We start from the raw sequence: 8,638 nt of genomic DNA on the forward strand, positions 1-8,638 counted from the left end.
AGAAATGACGAAGCTTCCACTCATGATTACAAGAAGAGAACATGTCACAAGTGCAAGAAACCTGGACACTACATCTCTGAATGTCCATAGTGGGCAATGAGAACAAGAAGAAGAAGAAGAAGAAGAAGAAGAAGAGCAAGGAATATGATTCTGATGACAAAAAGAAGAAGAAATCCTCAAAGTCTTCTTCCAAGTCTTCGTCCAAGTCTTCATCACACAAGAAGAGCTCATCTGGCAAGGCTCGTGCTTTTGTTGGCAAGGAGATGGATTCAGAGGAGGAGTCTACTTCTGAGGAGGCGGAGGTGGAGTCTGAGGAGGAGTCCGACTCTGGCGTTGCTAGTCTGGCTCTAGCTACAGCTTACGTTGCCAAGTCCATCTTCAGCACTGAAGACAATGGCCCCGTCACCAACGCTGACGCTAATAACAAGGACGGCTCTGCTCCCACCTACTGCTTCATGGCTCGTGGTGCCAAGGGAAAGGTCTTCAGCCGGAAATCAAAGGCGTCTGATGCTATTGCTGGGGACCTAAAACATCTTGTGGGGCGCAAGATAAAATGCCCAAATGGTCTCACTATGTATTTGATTCCTGAGTCGCTTGCCAATCATCCTATCAGTCCTAATCTTGATCTGAGCTTTGATAATTCTCTTGTGCGTCAAATGTTTATGCTTCACAATACTCTTGGTGAAGCCTATCCCCCTAACTGTACTGTAGGGTATGACACCTCATGCTTCAGAATGGATTATGGACAGCGGATGCACTAATCATATGACTGGTGATCGAAGTCTTCTCATGGACTCAACATTACGTCCATCTGACAAGAGTCACATCACATTTGCTGACACTAGTAAAAGCAAGGTATTGGGTCTAGGTAGAGTTGCAATCTCAAAGGATCAGCACATGGATAAAATGATGCTTGTTGAATCCCTTGGTTTCAACTTAATGTCTGTCTCAATGCTTTGTGACTTGAACATGATTGTGATATTTGGAAAATATCGTTGTCTTGTACTAATGGAATCTGACAAGTCTCTAGTCTTTGAAGGGTATCGAAAGGATGACTTGTACATGGTAGATTTCTCAGCAGGACCACAGCTTGCCGTATGTCTTCTTGCAAAAGCTTCAGAGTGCTGGCTCTGGCATCGGAGGCTAGGGCATGCTGGCATGAGGAACTTACACACTCTCACAAAGAAGAAGCATGTCATAGGCATCGAGGGCATCAAGTTCAAGAAGGATCACTTGTGCGGTGCCTGCGAAGCTGGAAAGATGACAAGGGCCAAGCATCCCTCGAAGACAATCATGACGACATCTCAACCCTTCGAGCTGCTACACATGGACTTATTTGGCCCTACTCACTACTCTACTCTCACTACTACTGCTTGTCTCTATGGCTTCGTCATTGTTGATGATTATTCAAGATATACTTGGGTGCACATAATCCTCTACAAGACTGAAGTGCAGGATGTATTCAGACGCTTCGCCAACCGTGCCATGAACAACTATGGCGTCAAGATCAAGCACATCAGAAGCGACAACGGCACAAAGTTCAAGAACACCGGCCTCGACCTTTATCTGGATACGTTAGGCATCACCCATGAGTTCTCTGCTCCGTACACACCTCAGCAGAATGGCATCGTGGAGCGCAAGAACAGAACACTCATTGAGATGGCTCGGACGATGCTCGATGAATACAAGACTCCAAGAAAATTCTGGCCTGAAGCCATTGATACTACATGCCATGTCATCAACCATGTTTATCTTCACAAGCTTCTGAAGAAGACATCCTATGAACTCCTCACTGGTAAGAAGTCAAATGTCAGTTACTTCAGAGTATTTGGTGCTAGGTGCTGGATCAAGGATCCACATCACACTTCAAAATTTGCACCGAAAGCACATGAAGGTTTTATGCTTGGTTACGGAAAGGATTCACACTCGTACAGAGTCTTCAACCTCATTCACTATAAAGTGGTTGAAACTATGGATGTGCGGTTCGATGAGACTAACGGCTCGCAAAGAGAGCACCTGCCAAATGTGCTAGATGATGTTCCACCTAGTGAGTCCATCAAGCTTATGGGAATTGGAGAAATCATACCGTCTGAAGCACAGCCTGAAGAGGAACTTATCATTTCTGCACCTAACCAACCTGAAGATAATGCTCAGCCTGAAGACAATCCCCCTGACGATAACAATGATCAGCATGAACAAAATCTCCGTCCGGTTCATCCTCGTGTTGCAAATGAAGTACAGATTGAGAAGATAATTGCCAACATCAATGCACCTGGTCCACTCACTCGTTCAAGAGCAACACGGCTAGCAAATTTCTGTGGGCACTTTGCATTTGTATCAATATCTGAACCCAAGAAAGTTGCTGAAGCCTTCACGGAACCTGAATGGATTCAAGCTATGCAAGAAGAGCTTCAACAGTTCAAGCTGAACAATGTGTGGGAATTAGTCAAGCGTCTTGACCCTCGCAAGCACAACATAATGGGCACGAAATGGATATATCGCAACAAGCAAGATGAGCATGGTCAAGTCATCAGAAACAAGGCCCGTCTCGTTGCTCAAGGATACACTCATGTTGAAGGGATTGACTTCGATGAAACATTTGCTCCCGTGGCTAGGCTCGAAGCCATTCGCATACTACTAGCCTATGCAAATAATCACAACATCCTTCTGTATCAAATGGATGTGAAGAGTGCTTTTCTCAACGGCAAGATTGAAGAAGAAGTGTATGTTGCACAACCTTCTCGCTTTGAAGATCCAAAACATCCTAACATGCTATACAAGCTTAACAAGGCACTGTATGGCCTCAAACAAGCCCCTTGCGCTTGGTATGACACACTCAAAGACTTCCTGAAGAGCAAAGGCTTCAAACCTGGTTCCCTAGATCCTACACTCTTCACGAAGACATATGATGGTGAACTGTTTGTGTGCCAAATATATGTGGATGACATTATCTTCGGCTGCACCAACCAGAAATACAGTGATGAGTTTGGACACATGATGGAAGAGCAATATCAGATGTCCATGATGGGTGAGCTGAAGTTCTTCCTTGGTCTTCAAATACGTCAGCAAAGCAATGGCATCTTCATATCTCATGAGAAATATCTCAAAGATTGCCTGAAGAAGTTTGGAATGCAAGACTACAAAGGTTACACGATGCCAATGCCAACCAAGAGTCATCTGGGTCTTGACGCCAATGGTAAAGAGTTCGATCAAAAGGTATACCGCTCCATGATTGGTTCTTTAGTTTATTTATGTGCATCTAGGCCAGATATCATGCTTAGTGTTTGCATGTGTGCTCGATTCCAAGCGGCACCAAAGGAATCGCATCACTTAGCTGTGAAGCGAATTCTTCGATATTTGCTTACACCCCAACATTAGGATTATGGTATCCAAAGGGCTCAGAGTTTGATCTAGTTGGATTCTCGGATGCTGATTATGCTGGTGACAAGGTGGATCGCAAGTCTACATCATGCACATGTCACTTTCCGGGACGATCACTTGTCTGTTGGTCTTCAAAGAAGCTGAACTGTGTATCACTCTCCACTAGTGAATCTGAATAAATTGCTGCTGAATCTTGCTGCGCTCAGCTTCTATGGATGAAGCAAACACTCAAGGACTATGGCATCCATCTGAAACAAGTACCACTCTATTGTTACAATGAAAGCGCCATCAAGATTGCCAACAACCCAGTTCAGCACTCGAAGACAAAGCACATTGAAATTCGTCATCACTTTCTTAGAGATCATGTTATGAAGGAAGATATTGATATCATTCACGTCAACACTGAAGAGCAATTGGCAGATATCTTCACAAAGCCCTTGGATGGGAAAAGGTTTTGCAAGTTGCGGTGTGAGCTAAATATCTTGGAATCCTGGAATGTCCTGTGATCAGGCACACATCCTAACACTTATGCATGTTGATGACTTAGATGTGCAACACACAAAGTAATTATATCTTCAATCAATGAAGACTTACACTCTGAGTGTGAATACATTAATGCGGAATTTGACTTCGGAGCGCCACGATAATTGTGCACCGAGTCTGGGTCTAATACTTCCTATACGGTGGGTAATGCCACCACCAAAATCTTGTTTGACGTGTTTCACTTGGCGTTACATTTGCAAAGTCTTCGCATTTGGTTTGTCTTCAATATTGACATGACTTCATGTTTATCTTCACAATGTTGATTTGGTCGTATTCTGATATATACTTATATTAGTGTTCTGTCCTCTACAGCATTCACTTATAGCTATGTCTTCTCGTTTAAATCTTTTGGACTAAGTGAATGTGATCGGACCCTAACCTCTCTATGCTTTCTTCTCAAATCTATCTATCCAAATCATATGCATTCTATTGAAACAGTCGAATATCTTCTCTGTGTCCTTGTCAGCAGAAGATACAGAGAAAACATTAAATCCGCTTTAAATGCTCAATCCTTATTGCCTGAAACCCGGAGAAGCCGGAACGACCACCCGATAGTCCAAGCGTGCGTGGGAACATGTTGACCACGTGTCCCTCAGATGTGAACCGCCAGGGGCACCTGCGTAATTGCGCTATGTCGTCCCTCTCCTTATAAATACACATCACATCACGGTCAAAATACTTCTTCCACCTCTCCACCTCAACAAACCCTAACGCCACCGCTACCTCTCAATGACGCCGGCGACGAAGCGCTTAGCTGCCGCGACGTCACCGACGCCGTCTTCACGCCGGCCGCGGACATCATCTTCTCTGCCGCTGCCGTAGCTGTCCTCCGTCACCAAGTTAGGGCACGGAAGATCGAACTGCTCGGCCTCATCTTCTACTCCGTCTAGCAGTTCATCGTGTGGTAAATTAAAACTCTCTTTTTACTCTCTTTTTGATCCGATAGATTCATCCTTCCTACCAAAAGTGGTTTCTGCCTCCACAAATTTGGATCTATCCTGTTTTGCATCTCATATGATGCCTAGTATATTCACTTATGCTTCACACGTAGTTAGATTCCTCACTTGTACCTATTCTTGGATTCGTACAAATCTGGAACCAACTCTCAACATATAAGTGAATGTCTTCGCGCTATGAGGTCAATGTCTTCTAAACTGATTTATCTTCAAAATCTTCTGAGAATGCATATGACCTCTTCCCCTTCCCTCGCATCTCTAATGCTGTCACAGGTACATGTCCGTGGGAGAATCCCTTGGTTCTCATAGTCTGCATTCATTTGCAGAATTCTTACAACATCATATCAACTCTCCCGAAGCCAGTTCCTGTCTGACCAGCAGACGGAAGCCTTTGACAGTGTTGAAGCCATTCAGTCTAAACTACATGGCCACAGATAAGTCAGCGAGGAAGGGAGGCAGACAGCGCCGTGGGGGAACATCAAGAGATTTTCCACCTAATCTCTATGAGCTATACAAGACAGATCCAGAGGAGGATTACAATCATCGCAAAACTCGAATCTAATGGATTCGAAGATATTGGGCAGAACAATGGTACAAGTACAGGTTCATGACCCAGGAATATGCTGAAAATAATGCCATCAAGCGACCCTAGGGAGACATCTTGTACAAAAATCTTCCACCCAGGTCCAGAGCTGAAGCCATTGATCAAGGCTTCTACCCTTGCATGGTCCATGGACCACAGCCTGCTGATGCCGACCCATCTTTGTTGCTCTGGTGTCGTGACGACAATCTGTTCAAGTGCAACTTTTAGTTTGCCAAGAACTCGGCCAAAGAGAACAAGAAGTCGCGGGGATTAGACTTCAACCCCGATCCCTCTGCTCCTCGTGCCGATGGCACACGCGAAGCTGAACCCAATCTTGTTGGTCCCTTCTACAACCTAGCAGGTCTCATCACTCACATTACGGTTCAAGGGACAACCGTGGATCACTCCGCAGATGACGCTGATTCTGACGAAGCGCCTGCACCACCGAAGCCTAAGAAGCTGAAGAAACCCAAGGCTTCAAAGCCTTCCAGTGCACCAAGAACTTCACGAGTGAAGCCTCTGGCCACTGCTCCTCCTGCACCAAGTGTGCATTCTGAAGATCTCTCACGCATCTCCAAGTCTAAGAAGAAGAAGAAGCCCATGCAATCTGCTGGTCAAGCACTGACCCCTGCTGCTGTTCTGAGGAATGAGAACGACGCCATTGATCTGTCTAGTGACGACGATCTTGCCGATGATGCTCTTGAGCTGCTAATAAAGAGCAAGCAAGAGGCGGAAATCTTCAATGATCTTCCCCTCTTCGATGTGGACATTCTAAATAAGTTCATTGACGAGTGGTTTGATAGCCCAAACCTTAGTTTTGACGATCTTCAACTCCCCATTGGCCTCAGCGTCTCCATCCATGGAGCCATTGCTCCTAAGCTGGCTCTCGCTCAGAAAATTGTTGAACTGAAGCACAAGATTGACTATGAAAAGGCTCAGTTCAAGAAACATGTGGCCAAGCTCAGTGTGACAGACGTCCAAAACTTCAAGACCATGATGCATGAGCTCAAGGAGGCGTTTTCCAGGAAACATGATGAAGCCAAAGGTTCTCGAGAGCGCATGAAGCATCTGGCTGCCAAGTGTGTTCAAGCTTACAATGAAGCTGAGAAGCGCAAGGCCCTTGGGCGTCCTGGCATCAAGCCCAAGATGGCTGCCAAGAAGAAGCCTGCTGTGGACCAAGCCGAAGCATCCAGGCAGGAAGAACCTCGCATTGTCTTCCCCGCAAGTATGACAGGCGTGAAGCCTAAGGTCCCCACAGTGGCTTCGGAGCTCAAGAAAACAAGGGCAGCAGAAGCTGAAGCCAGAAAGCACAAGACTAAGAACACCACTAGCGAGTCTCCACCTGCCAAGAAGCGAAAAACCAAGAAGAAAGATCGGGCTGCTCCCACAGAGCCCCTAGTCGCCGAGCCAATTTCTGTTGCTCGTCCTGCGTCTGCACTCCAAGAGTGTCGTATGATAGTTCATGAGCCTGCTTCCAAAGAGGCTCCTGAAGCTGAAGACATTCCAGCTGTTGACCCCACCACAGCTGAAGACATTGGTCACCATGACAATGTAGAAGATGATGAAGTCCTTCCTCAGATCGAGCAATATGTGGTATCATCGCCTGTTTTCACGAATAGCGAACTCATCAGCATTGGTCATCCTTTGACGCCAATTGCTCAGGATGATTCATGGGCTGATCACCCTCAAGACTCCCCTTGTGAAGAAGAATCACCAACTACTCCCCCAACTCAAGTCACCACTCCGGTGCTTGAAGATGATGACTTTAAGGCCCAACCTACTCCATCTCCACAAGCGTCGCTAGCATTTCGCGGGCTTCGTAAAGGACCAAGGCCACAAGTCACTCTTTCGAGTGTTCCAGAAGGAGAAGAGCACCAATCAGTATCTCGCCAAGTATTTCCTAAAGCCTCTCCAACTGTGAACATCTCCGAGTCTAAAGCCAAAGCAGTTGATGAACAAGAAGAACCAAGAGATGAAGAAGAACGTGTTGCTACACCCCCAACCAACCCTGAAGTTGTTCTCGAGGAGAACGCGTCCGACCCTCCAGCTCCTCGAGTGGAGGTTGATAACATTGAGGCGACCACCAACACCAATACTGAAGCCAATGACGTTGTCATGGCTGATGCTAATGTGGCGCCTGAAGCTAATGTGGTGCCAGAAGTTCATGCACCTAAAGCCAATGCTGCCCCTAATGCAAATCTGCAGCCTGAAGTCATTACCACCGCCATTACCACTGCTCCTGTACCGCCTCCAAGGCCACACACCACCGAGCAAGCATTTGATCATGGTCAGTTGGTCACTGTCAGATGGCCCATTCTGGTTCCTCCACCTGCTGCTGGTCCGCAATTTGACTATCATGTCGAGCACAGGCCTCAGGTCCAGAAGCCTAAGCCAAGGTTGCCCAAGTTTCCAGGTACTGCCACTTCACCAGGGTCATTCCATGCAAATGGCTTCATTGCGCACAACACTTTATTTGATAGTTACAAGAACCCCTATTCCAAGCCAAGGATTTCATCAGACCGGTTCTGGAGCTATCAGCAGCGCACCTACTATTCCTGTGTTCTCTATGACCAAGGGCGTATCTTTCCACATATGCGTCTAGACTCTGAAGCCATTGCTGGACTACCCTGCCTATAAGAGGCCCTTGACTGCTTTCGCGATGCTGGTCTTCTGAACTTTGTGACTGATAAGGAGAATTGGAATGAAGAGCTTCTGCTAAAATTTTATGCTACCCTCCACATTCACGGCTACAACAGGGATCCGAAGACTTGGGTCCTTGAGTGGATGACAGGAAATACTCATCACGAAGCCAAAGCTCTTGACATTATTGAGCTCACCGGTCTGCCCACTCCAGGTGAATTATATGAGCCTGGTTCTCAGCTTCACCGCAATGCATTGGAGAGCATCTTTCAGAAGCCAGAGCCCAATATGAGCCAAATGCTGAGCATGATGAAGCCTCTTCCACGCGACGCTGAATACCCAAGAGAATTCTTTGTTGAAGACCTAGAGTATCTGCCCCGCACGATCTATCATATCATACAGCGAACTCTATGGCCCATCAAGGGACATTCTTCTGCAGCAAAGCTTGAAGGATCGATGAAGACATTGGTCTTTTATATCTTCAATGGCATCAGCTTCAATGCTCAAGACTTCTTCATCAGGCAATTAGCTGCAT

The sequence above is a fragment of the Aegilops tauschii genome, chromosome 2 (assembly GCF_002575655.3).
Source record: "Aegilops tauschii subsp. strangulata cultivar AL8/78 chromosome 2, Aet v6.0, whole genome shotgun sequence".
Lineage (NCBI taxonomy): Eukaryota > Viridiplantae > Streptophyta > Magnoliopsida > Poales > Poaceae > Aegilops > Aegilops tauschii.